Raw genomic sequence first — 13,763 nt, 5'->3', positions numbered from 1 at the left:
ATGAATGATGGCACATTTGAATGATCAATTATCACATACAGCTCCTCTGGGGAATGTGTAACACATGTAGGTGTTGCAGTGCAATGGAAAGTGAAAAGGGCTTGAAAACATTTTAAAAAGTCAACTGTCGGCCCTGATTGCCCACAGTTCCTCTTTTCTGCTTCATGGGAATCCAAGGAGAGTTGTGTGCAATACGCAGAAGGACTTCTTGCTCCTAAGTGGGCCTTAACTATAATATTTGTGATAAAATCTAGCTAGTGCCTGATTCCAAGTCGCTGTTGACATCTATCTTAGTGGTGTATGAAGTTGTTTGAATGCTCTGCAGAGGAGCCTGCATTCCAGTGAGGTGTGAACAGTGCTTTCTGTGGGTCTCTGCTGCAGGGCATGAGCAGATGCCAGGTGTTATATCAGCATTTGTGATTCTTACATGGTTGAAAAGATCATCCATATCACAATCTCAGTTTCAATGTGTGTGGAAAGATGTGACACTCTGTTGCATGCTCTGTAGAGGCTGCTTTGTGTTTTTGTATTGGGTTGAACCATGAAAGGTGTCAGCTTCTATCTTGGGCTGGGGAGGTGAAAATGCAGTGACAAGATTCTTCTCTTGCTGTTGCTCTGATTCGTCTTTTCCACCTCTTGATATACCTTCCTTCTAACTTCTGTTTTGAGGCAAATATGTGTGACAACCAGTGTTTGGCCTTTTACCTAAAAAACTGTAACTGTTACTTTTCTTTTGAAACATACACATACTTCATTAAATGTGTCTTTAAATCATAACTACGGTGGCCCTGAAGTGCAAGACACCACAGCATTTCACAAAACGCTACATCATTTCAGAAAACACAACAGCATTTCACAAAACACCACAGCATTTCACAAAACACAACAGCATTTCAGAAAACACAACAGCATTTCACAAAACACAACAGCATTTCAGAAAACACAACAGCATTTCACAAAACGCCACAGCATTTCAAAAAACGCCACAGCATTTCACAAAACGCCACAGCATTTCACAAAACTCTACAGCATTTCAGAAAACACAACAGCATTTCACAAAACGCCACAGCATTTCAGAAAACAGAACAGCTTTTCACAAAACGCTACAGCATTTCACAAAACGCCACAGCATTTCACAAAACGCTACAGCATTTCACAAAACGCCACAGCATTTCACAAAACTCTACAGCATTTCAGAAACACAACAGCATTTCACAAAACGCCACAGCATTTCAGAAAACAGAACAGCTTTCACAAAACGCCACAGCATTTCACAAAACGCCACAGCATTTCACAAAACGCCACAGCATTTCACAAAACGCCACAGCATTTCACAAAACACCACAGCATTTCACAAAACACAACAGCATTTCAGAAAACACCACAGCATTTCACATTGGATGGAAAGGGTATTCCTTAGGGAGAACACTTCTTGTTTGTGATTGGACAGAGCCAGCCATAGAAGCACTGCTGTGATTGGTTGTTTTTGCTGCCAATCAATAAATTACGCTTCGTGATTGGCCCAACACATCAGCCGTTAGCTGTTAGCACACACTCAGAGCTCACAGCTCCTCATATCTGTTCAGAAACTGGACAAAAGTTAAAGATATACAAAACACAGACTGTCTATGTCATGGCGAATACAGTCGCTGCTTTATTTATGTCTGTATGACGTTGTTGTGAGTGTGGACGGAGCAGCTACAGGTTAGTTTAGCCTGATCGATCCGATTCCGATAGGATTTACATGGAGATACGGCCCGCCCCCTCTCCAGCGTCTTTTTTGAATGACAGGAGTAAACACAGAATTAATGCTTTATTAATTCATGGTTTTTAAGGGGCTTATCTCCATGTAAATACTATGGTAGACTACCCAATATTCGCATCGCTCTAATCGCTCGAGTTTCACCGCGGCTGTCAGCTGTGTTTGCTCCTGTCATTCAAACAAGACGCGCTGGAGAGGGGGCGGGGCGTATCTCCATGTAAATCCAATGGGAGATACCACCTACAACAAAATGAACATATTTGACCGTGATTTAATTGTAATACACGTTTCAAACTGATGCCGAAGTAACTACATACTGATAACGGTTAGTAAAAACCATGAATTAACGCGTTGACAAGTCTGCAGACAAGACGGCAGGTGAAAAGCTTTTAAAATGCGTGTTTTCTGAATGGAATCGGATCCATCAGGCTAAACTAACCTGTAGCTGCTCCGTCCACACTCACAACAACGTCATACAGACATAAATAAAGCAGCGACTGTATTCGCCATGACATAGACATTCTGTGATTTGTACATGTTTAACTTTTGTCCAGTTTCTGAACAGATATGAGGAGCTGTGAGCTCTGAGTGTGTGCTAACGGCTGATGTGTTGGGAGCCTATGGTTGGGAGGGACCGGTTGGGACATATTGCGCTGTCGGACGTTGACCAATCACAAAGCGTCATTTCTTCACTGGCAGCAAAAACAACCAATCACAGCAGTGCTTCTCTGGCTGGCTCTGTCTAATCATAAACAAGAAGTGTTCTCCCTAAAGGAATACCCTTTCCGTCCAATCTGAAATGCTGCCGTGTTTTGTGAAATGCTGTTGTGTTTTGTGAAATACTGTGGCGTTTTCTGAAATGCTGTCGTGTTTTGTGAAATGCTGTTGTGTTTTCTGAAATGCTGCCGTGTTTTGTGAAATGCTGTGGCGTTTTCTGAAATGCTGTTGTGTTTTCTGAAATACTGTGGCGTTTTCTGAAATGCTGTCGTGTTTTGTGAAATGCTGCCGTGTTTTGTGAAATGCTGTGGCGTTTTCGGAAATGCTGTGGTGTTTTGTGAAATGCTGTGGTGTTTTCTGAAATGCCGTCTTGTTTTCTGAAATGCTGTGGCATTTTCTGAAATGCCGTCTTGTTTTCTGAAATGCTGTAGCGTTTTCTGAAATGCTTTAGCGTTTTGTGAAATGCTGTGGCGTTTTGTGAAATGCTGTGGTGTCTTGCACTTCAGGGCCACCGTACATAACAAAGCCTAAATACATTGCATCAACGGTATGTAACATGCATTGATTCATTGAAAGAGTGGTGGAAAAAAATCCAGGTTCTTTACATAAGTTAAAAAACATTAAAATATTGTAAAAATACTGCATTCAAAGTAAATGAATGATGTGTATAACAAGTTAATCAAGTACAGTAAGTTTGAGAAACCAGCTCGAGTGCGCTAGAATTTGAAAATACACAACCGGAAAAAATCTGCCACTTCCTTACAGAGCCCCTCCTCCAACACACACGAACACGCACATGACCAATGAGGGCACGAGATAAGTTTGTGCACAGATGGAAGGCTGACAGGCAGGTAGGCCATCCAGTTACTTTAGCCGGGCCGGCTCAGATGATTGGTCGTGCTTTTTACAGTGCTACGGCTTCCACAGGTGACATTTCTTTATGGATTTGTTGTCAAAGCACTTAAGATATTCATTGCTATCGGGATGTTAAGAGCATTCCATGGAAAATAACAAAAAGTGTATCTCGAGCCGGTTTCTCAAACTTACCTACCCTACCTTTAAGTATTAGCAGATAAATGTTTAAAAAGTAAAAGTTTTCCTGTGGATCTTAACATAGTCTACTATATTTAATAATCATTACGCATTAATATTTACATTGTCAATATATTGTTTAAAAAACATTCCTACTCATAGTATCGTTGATATCAGTGTTGAATGAAACTTCTGTAAACAAATCTCGCCCCAAAATAAATGCATCGTTACTCGGATTAGTGACTGTTATATAAATACTGAATTTAGAAGTCATCCCTACTTGTTGCTGAAGAAAGGCAATCATTTTGACGCATTACTAAGTAATGCTTTCTGATCACAACCTGAGGTACTGTTTCAAGCACAGACCATGGCCCTCTTTCAAAAGGAGTGAATTTAAATCACAATATGCTCTTTGTTTCACATCGGCTTGGTCTACCCATTATTAGGCATTTGAACATAATTCTGATTCCTGAAAGCATTACGTCTGCGCCTCACACACTCTATCTCGCATAAACACACACTGAATGCACACAGCGTTCAAACAAAGCTCAGACTGTCCTGTAGCGCCGAGAACAAGACTTATTTCAAATTCAGCAGGCAGGTGCTCACCTTGTGCTGCAACAAGATAGCAGAAAAGCTTTGCTCCCAGCACTTTCTGTGATGATGTTCTCAAAGTTATTAGCATTTAAATGAGAAAAGAAAAGCATCATATCTAGATATCACAGGGACACTCCACAATGTAAAACTTGTTCAACATTTCAAGAGTGTTTAAAACAAACTTTTATTATCTCCTGAGGTGAGTGACTGAATGTGAGTGTGTTCACTTAAACAACCAAAAGAACCAATTAGGTAGAAGAGGATGGAAGAAGGGGATTTGAGGCTCTGATCGCACTGAACCAGAGTATGCAACTTCTTGGAGCGGAGATTACAATTCAGCGGTTGGACCACCTTCCTTTCCCCTACCTGCGGTTGGTGAATTTGAGCCATGGTTTCCTCTGTTGTTTTTGGCAACATATGGTGCTCCATACACTTCCCAGACTCTGCACGCTCAACGATATTTTACTGCCAGTCTCGGCCCTCCTACCCCAGGGAACCACAACCCACAGCGGCCGGAATAAAGGAAATGGCTTTGATTTCCTTCCACTTTTCACACATCAAATTGGGAAAGGGACAAAGTCTGAGCTGGTCCTGACCGAGCTGGATAAACAAACGCAAACCACGGTGTGTGAGCACATATTTCTGTGTCGTTTAAATTGTGGCCCATTGGACACAATATAACGTGTGTGCTAACGAACAGGTGACTTAATTTCTTCCCGCCGCTGCTCTACATCAGTGTTGACATTATGTGAAAGGTAAATACTGTGTAATTGAATAAAATCACAAACCGAGACATCGGCCTGCGGGGGAAAAGCCAACCCACATTGAGATTCTCAATACGCCTCTGTTCTCCGAGGCCGGTATTTCTTTGGCTGTCACTGTAGAGTTGAGTGGCACAATTTGAACAAATAATCCATCCACCCAAGTTTGAATGGTGATTTCATTCAGCAGAGGACTGGGTCTGATTGTAAAAAAGTCTCTAGGTGGGTCTTATATGATTCATACTTGCTATGCGTCATACTTCCTCTTCACACCAACCTTCTGGGAGGTTCTGAGCGAGGACAGAGTTTACGCTGTGCTGCTAGGACTCTCGGGAGGGGTAAAAACTGGATTACATCACTGCACCACTGAAGTGTTTAGATACGCATGTTGGAGAAATCATTTTCACACATAATCAAAATATATCTGAATCTGTAAAAGTAGTTATCTGGGAGGTCCAGCTACCATCCCAGGACAATAAAAGCATAACAGTCACAGAAAAATGGGAAAGACTCTGACAAAAGCTATTTCCTCCAACAAATTGTCTGTTATTACGTGATGCTGCATACCTTCATAATTCACATTTTAATAATTTCACTTACTGGACTACTTTTGCACACTACATTTCTTACATGAAAGTCCATGTCAAGAATTGACCTAGCCACAAAAAAGTCCCACACATGACCCCCCTGTACTATACTTACTGGTACCTACTGGTTTTTGTACAAATTAAAGATAGATAAAGCATTATGTATAGTGAGCTAGGCTGCTATTATTCTGGTTAAGATGGATTCTTTGACCGATTTAAGGCATGGTCAGAACACAAGTGCTCCCTAATTGTGTTCATATTAACAAGCTCCACATTATACCCACTTTGTTCCCACAGCTGCAGTAGATGCTTCTACAAATATCAAACACTTACGAGAAAACCATTACACAACCACTGCACTAATAACTAATACCACTCTCTCCGACCTCTGTCAGCAACTCATGTATTGTGACCGTCTGGCTCACAGAGAAGCAGAGAGTCCATGCCATTAACTCTCCTCTTCAAAGTTAAACTTAGTACTTTGCCTAAAAGTGGCCAGGCCCAGTGGCTTTCCTTTGAATTTGGGTCAGGGTTAGAGAAGAGACCGTGAAAATTAGGAACAATCTGTGCCCTCTCTCCCATTGGCTAGTTATCTATTGTGCTTTTGATACTGCTCCACTCCATGGAAGTTTCCTGAGGAAGTCATGGGACTCATAGTGAGTAAGAGTGCAATACTTCCTCTAGGCTCTCGTTCACTTCCTGCCTTTTGATAGGAGCTGTGAGGTCCTGACCCTGTCAAGCATATTCAGCTTCTACTAATCTGACTGAGCTCCTGGCCTGTTGACATTGGCGCTAAATACTGTGATCACTGTTCAAACCGGCTTGACCCATTGCACCGTGATTTGAGTATAGACATCAATAGCAAAGACATGTAAATTCAACTGAAGTATTGAAACACATTCAGATAGTTGACCGGTTCAATGTTAAATGATAAAATGCCGATATAAGCATGCGTAACTACACTGTTTTTAGCAGAGTGACGGAAAACCTGAACATTGTAACCATTTAAACTTTTTTGTACGTTTTCCCTGTCAATTTCCTATAGGGATTACAACAAAACATTTCTTTAGGTAATCTCTCATTTTGATATATGATTTTCAAATGTACTACTCCTTGATGTGACTCAGTGTAAACTTCTGACACTAATTGCCCCAGAAAGCATATACTGTACCTTTAAAGAAAAGTATAACTATGCAAGGGTAAATCAGTGGCATGATCCCAACCAGTAAAACAAAGGCAGTGCCACTTTTTATCTGCGTCTCTATTTCCATGCCAACCATGTAAAGCCTGGTTGAAGTGCTGGGAGTTGCCGCTGCCTGAGCTGAACGGTTATCTTTAACTCTCTATGGGACCTAATCCTGCAAACCTTCGATACTGGCCTTGACAACTATTGTTTCTGCAGAGACAGGATACTCCCTTCCTCTCCCACACCCTCACCCGTCCCACCATGAAGTCACCCCCAGAATCTCTACCTAATTAAAATGACCTGATTTAAACCCAGTAGATGAGCCAAACTCATGTAAATACAATTTAAAGCATATACTCTTATTACTAATCCTTTAATAATATGAACTGAACCTGAACTGTTGAAACAACATCCATAACATGCATCTGCTACTTAGTAATTATTTATCTATTTATCTAATATATCATTCCAATAGCTTGCATATAGACTCTTATTTCACTATTTCACTTTTTTTAAACTATTTTTCTTTTTGTATTTACTTTTTGATATTTACTTGCACTATATGTTTCTGTTTTTCTGTATTATTGTGTTGCACTGTTGGAGAAGCCTGTGACCTAGGATTTTCATCGACATAACTACTCCTTAGCTATGTTTGTATGACAAATAAAGAACCTTGAACCTTGAACCTTGAATAATCAAAGTAATTACAATTCTGAGTTAATTGCTGAATGCAATATACCCTTATTTGGGTATGATTGCAATAGCAAAGTGTAAAGGGTGCCGTTGTACAGTAGGTAGGTGTGGATATTAAAAACCCTGACCCAAAGTTACAGGGGTGGGTTCAAATTTGTGTTTTCACTTGAACTTTCCCTGAAGTACATTTCCCATGTCACACTTTTTCAAAAAAGTCACATACAGTATAGGTTACAGCTGCAGGGATGCTAAGGAACACTCCTTGTTTCCCTTTCCCTTCTGACGTTGGATCCTTTCCTCTTTACCAGCTCACAGGTCACCAGTGCCATGGTAACAGTCCCAATATTCAAGGGTGTGCCCTACACACATTAGTCAGTGCCTTGCATTGAACCACCCAATAGTGACGGAAACTCACTACAAAAAGGGTAAACTATTACAGCATGGCATCCTGAAACCAATTGTTTGCTCCTATGCCAAATCCAAGTATGCTGACTCACATTATGTCTCCGTTGCTGTGCTACTTTGACAGAGATACAGTAGGTGTGAGCCTGAGGAAAAATACTGCCACTTCAGTATCACCCATAAATCTCTGAGCTAGAATCTAATAAAAACTGGAAACGGGAAGGATTTCTATCAGCATCCTAAAAATGTCCTTAAAGCCATCTCCGACAATGAGAAAAAATAACCCCACATTCCTTAAATTGTATGGGACATGCCTGCATGTGAGATCTGAGGGTGACGGGAGATTTAGTAACATTGTGTGTCAAGTCGTGATACATCTCTACGTGAGGTACTTGTATTGTCTGCCATAGTGCCGGAGGGGCTGTGGGCCTGCATGTCTGTGCAGCTCTGCCTCTCAGTTCGTAGACTACACAGCGCCAACAGCGCTAAAGGCCAAAGCCTGGATTGAATTAGTTTCGTTGGGAACAGAGTAACACTGTCAACATCACTAAAAGATACACTAACTTTACTGGTTTAAAGTTTTGATTTATCCCTAATCACTACAATATACGTTTGCAGATTTTACGCAAACAGGATCAATTCTTTATAATACATTAATCCTTTATTGTGTTGGGTGTAAACTAAACCCACTGGGACTCAATGATGTCATGGGAGAGGCTGCTGGGCTGAACATTGTGTGTCCCTGGATGTCCTCAATGGTCCTTCTTCTGTTCAATAAAAAAACACAAAGTCATGTGACAGGTGCCAAAAATGATCAGGCATTAAGAGAGAAATACAGACCCATGTTAGAAGAAAATCCAAAACCCACATAAGGGGATGTGTTAGTGCGGGTAGCAGCAAGACACTGCAATAATGGTATGTGTAGTAATTTAAGTATACAGTATGAGACTATATAATTCTGAAATGGTAAATTGGTGCTAATCCAACTTTTGATTTATATTATAATAATATAGGTTGACGATTTTGTTCTTAGGTTAGGTGAGGGTTTGGTTTAGGTTAGATAGGGGATTCCCAATGTTAGGGTTATGGGAAATCATTGTAATTCAATGTAATGATGGAATCATGACTGTGTGAATGTGTGTATGTGTGTGTGTGTGTGTGGGTGTGCTTCAATTGGGCAACCCCAGTAAAACAAGTGTAGACTCGCCCCTCTGCTTAAAATAACCTCGTAAACTGTCAAATGTCCTTTTCCGTAGTCTCTGAGAAAGTTCGAGTTACCTTCATTGTATTGTTGTGGCAACCGAAATCTCCAAACCTGTCCAAATGAAACCATCTTCATGGGTAGAAACCGCAGTTGGAAAATGTGATTATATTTCGGTCTCTAATTTCAATTTCTATTATTTTCCATTTACAGCTATAAAAAAGAGTCACTGTCAGTTCAGCTGTGCGTGGATGACTCAGCAGACAGTTGGGAAACACATCATGATCAGATATCATCCCGTGCTCATATCCTACAGATGTTTTACCCAGTGCTCCAGGTGACAAACTCATTTGGTTTTATGCCTTTCTAATTGTTTGTAGTGTTGAGCGCCACAGTGGCTCATCCTCTATTAAGATGATATACGAGCAAGTTCCGTCAAGGCCTGTGCTAAAAAGCCCCCCCTCTAAACACCATCTGTCATGTCCTTTAATAGCTTTCAATTTAGCAATAACACAGCAATCCTGTCAGTACCGCGCTGCGTGAAATGACACTGGCTTTCATTTCGTTCAAAACCAGAGCAGAAGACTTCATCAAACAGTCCTCTGCGTGAACCTTTTGAGCCACAAACTGTTTTGGATTCTAGGCTTGGCTGGATTCCTGTCCTTCCCCGAAGACCCTTTATGTTTTCCTTATACGACCTATTGGCAGAGGGATTTCCAGCACGGATCTGCTCCCTGGCATCAAACATTAGCCTGATGTAAAAGACACAAAGTATTTTAGCATGACTCACGCTCCAGAAAACACCCTTTCACCCACAGTTAGAAAATACTTAACTTCAAAGCACCCTCGCAAAGCTTTGCATAAGGAAAACATATTTGCCCCAGGAGTTCAAGTCTTAGTATGGTATAAAGTGTGAGGGGAGTTTGAGGACAATGTAAGCATGTAACCCATTCGGACTGGTGCCAGGTCATTAAAACAGGCCGCAGATGGAACAAACTCAAAAACACTACTTATTTCCAAGGGTGGATCTGTGGCTCTTAGTTCTCTGCAGGCAGTATTGATGACATGCAAAGAACTCGTCATATACGCTTCATAAAAAAGGGGGAAATAAATCCGCTGTGCAGAGAGACTGAGTTGTAACATGATTGATGAGCAGATCGCAACAGCACAGACTGGAGCCAATGGCTTAGCATGTTGGCCTGGTTACTATTGAAGGGGCCATCAGTCTTTGCATGTCTTGGGGTGCGTGTCTTGGGGAGTGTGTGAAACAGTAAAAGAGATATCCATACACTTAGTTATCTGTATTGTTTCACTTTACTCAAACTTTTAGGACAGGACTTGAACGTTGCTTTTATCCGAGCATACATGATTGAACAACAGACAGACTGTGAACAAATCATTGCCAGTATGCAACACACCTTTGCAATCCTCTAAAATACAAAAAGGGGTGGATAGGGAGAATAAAGAGGAAGCATTAGCTACTGTAGTATGGCACTAGAAGAGTTCAGATATCCGCAATGGTCCATTGGGCATATGTGTAAGTCCGTTTTCCAACTTTGGTATGCTCAAAAGCTTTACGTCGCAATGTGTTGACACCATAGAGGCAACACAAAAGATCACTTTTGACACATAAAAGCTATCAAGATTAAATAACATCTTGATAGCTGTTTTTGAATTGCTGTTCCAAATTGAGGGGCCTTTTGACTGACTTTCAGCCCCTGATTAATAATCATCTGCTACTAATTGTAATTGGTTCTTCATTGACACACACTACACTCTTCTCACAGTCTAATCAATCAAATATGCCTTTTTTCTTCCTATAATCCTCCTGACGGACAAACAGAGAGTAAAACATGACCTCCTTGACGAAAGTAATCAGCTTGCACATTATAAAAGTATCATGCAATACCATCAGATAGTAAAAGGGGCTTTGAAAGGATCAGCCTTGGGCCAGAACATATCAGAGATCCCTGGATCAATAAGAAACTACAAGCATGCCAAAGCAAAAATACAACAAAAATGGAACAAAGGTTTATGGATGGGGTTCAGGCAATTGCAATCATGAACTATAGACCTCCCATGTTAAAGATAAATGAAGAAAATAAACACCGTGGATCACTGCATAGCCCTCAATCAAAATCCTCCCTGAGGCCTTTAGGATCAAGTGTATCTAAATTGTCAATCCCCAAAAATTGCCTTTCCATATCTCCCCCTCTTGACAATTCAATGTGTTCAATGGATTAGGAGATAGGGTGTGAAGAAATTGGGGTTTGGGTTAAACAAATCCGTCCCGGCATGGACTGCATCGTCACTTTGAGGTTTACGACTTAATAGAAGGGCAGTGGTATTGTTATAACTCCATGTAATACTTTCCCATCTGGCTTAAATGTAAACGCCACTGGCTTGTCTTTATTGGAAGTACTAAAGTAGGAAATGACCCACTACAGGAACGTGTTAGCAAATGTCTCCGGGGCACACACACTATTTCCCTCCTGAATACGAAAGGATGAAAGGATCTTTTGTTTGGCTCTGAAGTAACAATTGTGGCAACGGAAGGACTCCTTACCTTTGAATGAGAAGGTATTTTTCTCGTGAGAAATACCTGCAGGGATGCGTGCAAATAGAGAGTAATTTGAGGACTGTCACTAAAGGTAACAAGGGAATATATAACAGAGGGAGGGCTAAAGAGGGAAACATAACTAAAACCTGCAGCTCTCCCAGATAGAGAGCGAGGGAATGCAGCGTGAACAGGTGATCAGATAATCCCCCTATCCCAGCATGAAGCCCAGCAGCATACTCAGGTATTAGCAAGCTCCTCTCTGATGGAGGTCTGGATACACACAGCCCAGGGATGAGAGAGGAATACCAATCAGATTAAACATATTGTCTCACAACAAAAGTTCTGGAAGAGATGGACAAACCTGCAGCACGTTGTGTCTTTTCTTTTAACTACTGGAGAAACAACTGCATTGTTGACGTGTGATTAGCATCAGTTAGCAAACTTTATCTGGTCAGTTTTAAACTAAATAAAATCTGAGTAGCATCCAGGATTTCTCTATGATAGTGTATTTCAACGGTTGTATAACAATCGAATAACTTGCATGCACAATACAAAACTAGTCTACAGCAATGCTAGCAGCTCTGATGCTGGACTTGCAGGCACTGTTTTGCATTGAAATGCTAACGTTAGCATACTTACACAACCCAGTCTCACGGCATTTCGTGTTATAGTCACAACATTTAATCTATTGATTCGTGTTCACCAACACGATTTCTCCCTTTTTTTCGTGTCACACAGAACGATTTTAAAAGCAATGTATTTCTATTGGTAGTATGTTTCGGCCTGCAACACGTCTTTTTGTCCGGTCGGTGGAAGACCGGAAGCTGTGTGGTTAATAAAAACATGTTCTTACTCGATATCAAGCCACGATTATTGTTTTTAGTTTTAAATCGTATAATGTCGGACTTTTTTTGCCGTCCGCGAGGAAAATAAATGGGGCTCAGAGCCTCAGAACACGGAAATCTGTATTAAAAAAAAAATGTGTTATTCTTTTCTAAATAATACACTGTTATTTACTCAACAATAACACACAATTATCCTTGTTTTTATTTATTTGTTTAAAGGAATGGTATGCTCATGACACTCATTTTTAAATAATTATCATCCGATAAAACAGACCAGTCTCTGCCAGTTTTTTTTTTGTTTTTTTTAATCCGATGACATTATCAGTGATTTTAAACTGATTAATTACCGAAATAACATCAACACTGTGGGCGGCGCCATTTTACCGGACGTGACGTAAACCATGCGTTTGGTTTCGAGGACACGTTGATGTTCATGTTATTTACTGTAGTTACTCTCTTCAAATATGCCTCATTGTATCGCGAAACATTGCCACAATTCTGATAGGAACAATCCACGGAATGCTCGGTTCCATCTGTTGCCAAAAGGTAAGCGTAGGAAGTACGTTCGGAGGCAGTGGCTAGCGAAATGTGGCCGGCCCGAACCGAAAGATCCACAGGCGCATGTATGCAGCGAACATTTCAAGTTTCCGGACGACTACTCTGAGAGTATGATAAAACATAACATGGGATTTATTGAACAACCATTACTTAATGGAGATGCAGTACCATCGGTCTTTCTGGTGTCATCACCGACCAGGACACCAGTTCGGCCAGTTGAGAAATCGCCCTCTGCAAGTGTGAAGCGACGGAGGACCAGAAGTAGTGCTCGGAGTAAGAATAAGGTATGTTATAGCCAGTGGCGGCGGGTCATTAGGGGCAGGTGGGGCACAGCCCCACCTAGTGTCAGAAGAAAGTATTACAAATAATGATTACAAAAAAATACTAAAAAATAAATAAAAAAACATATAAAATATATTTTAAGGTCATGTTTAATAATCTGATTCGTCTGTACATTTCTGTTTTAGTCTGTGTTCTTCTAATTAGTGTCTAGAGTGCCGTTTTGAGCTGTTTAGAGCCATGTGGGACAAAACCCGACCCTGCCCCTCCCTCTCACAGTCTAAGTGAACGGTGATTGTAAAAACTACACTGCGCATGCTCAGAGTATTTTTCTATTTAATGTGTGTGGCAAAAAAATAATGACCGTAGGGGCATAGTGCTCCCATCCCCACCATACGTCATCTCACATAATTCAGAATTGATTGGCTGTAAGTACTCACGTGTGCAGTGCTGCGAAACGTCACGTGTAGTTTGAAGAGGAGACGAGAGAGCAGCATATAGCTAACATCACCAGCGATTAAAAGATGTAAAAAACTGAAAGAAAATGAATGAAGTTGACCATTTACTGGAGCACACATTTGAG

The sequence above is a fragment of the Gymnodraco acuticeps genome, unplaced genomic scaffold, assembly GCF_902827175.1.
Source record: "Gymnodraco acuticeps unplaced genomic scaffold, fGymAcu1.1, whole genome shotgun sequence".
Classification (NCBI taxonomy): domain Eukaryota; kingdom Metazoa; phylum Chordata; class Actinopteri; order Perciformes; family Bathydraconidae; genus Gymnodraco; species Gymnodraco acuticeps.
The sequence above is the reverse complement of the archived record's forward strand: the minus strand, read 5'-3'. Positions refer to the sequence as shown.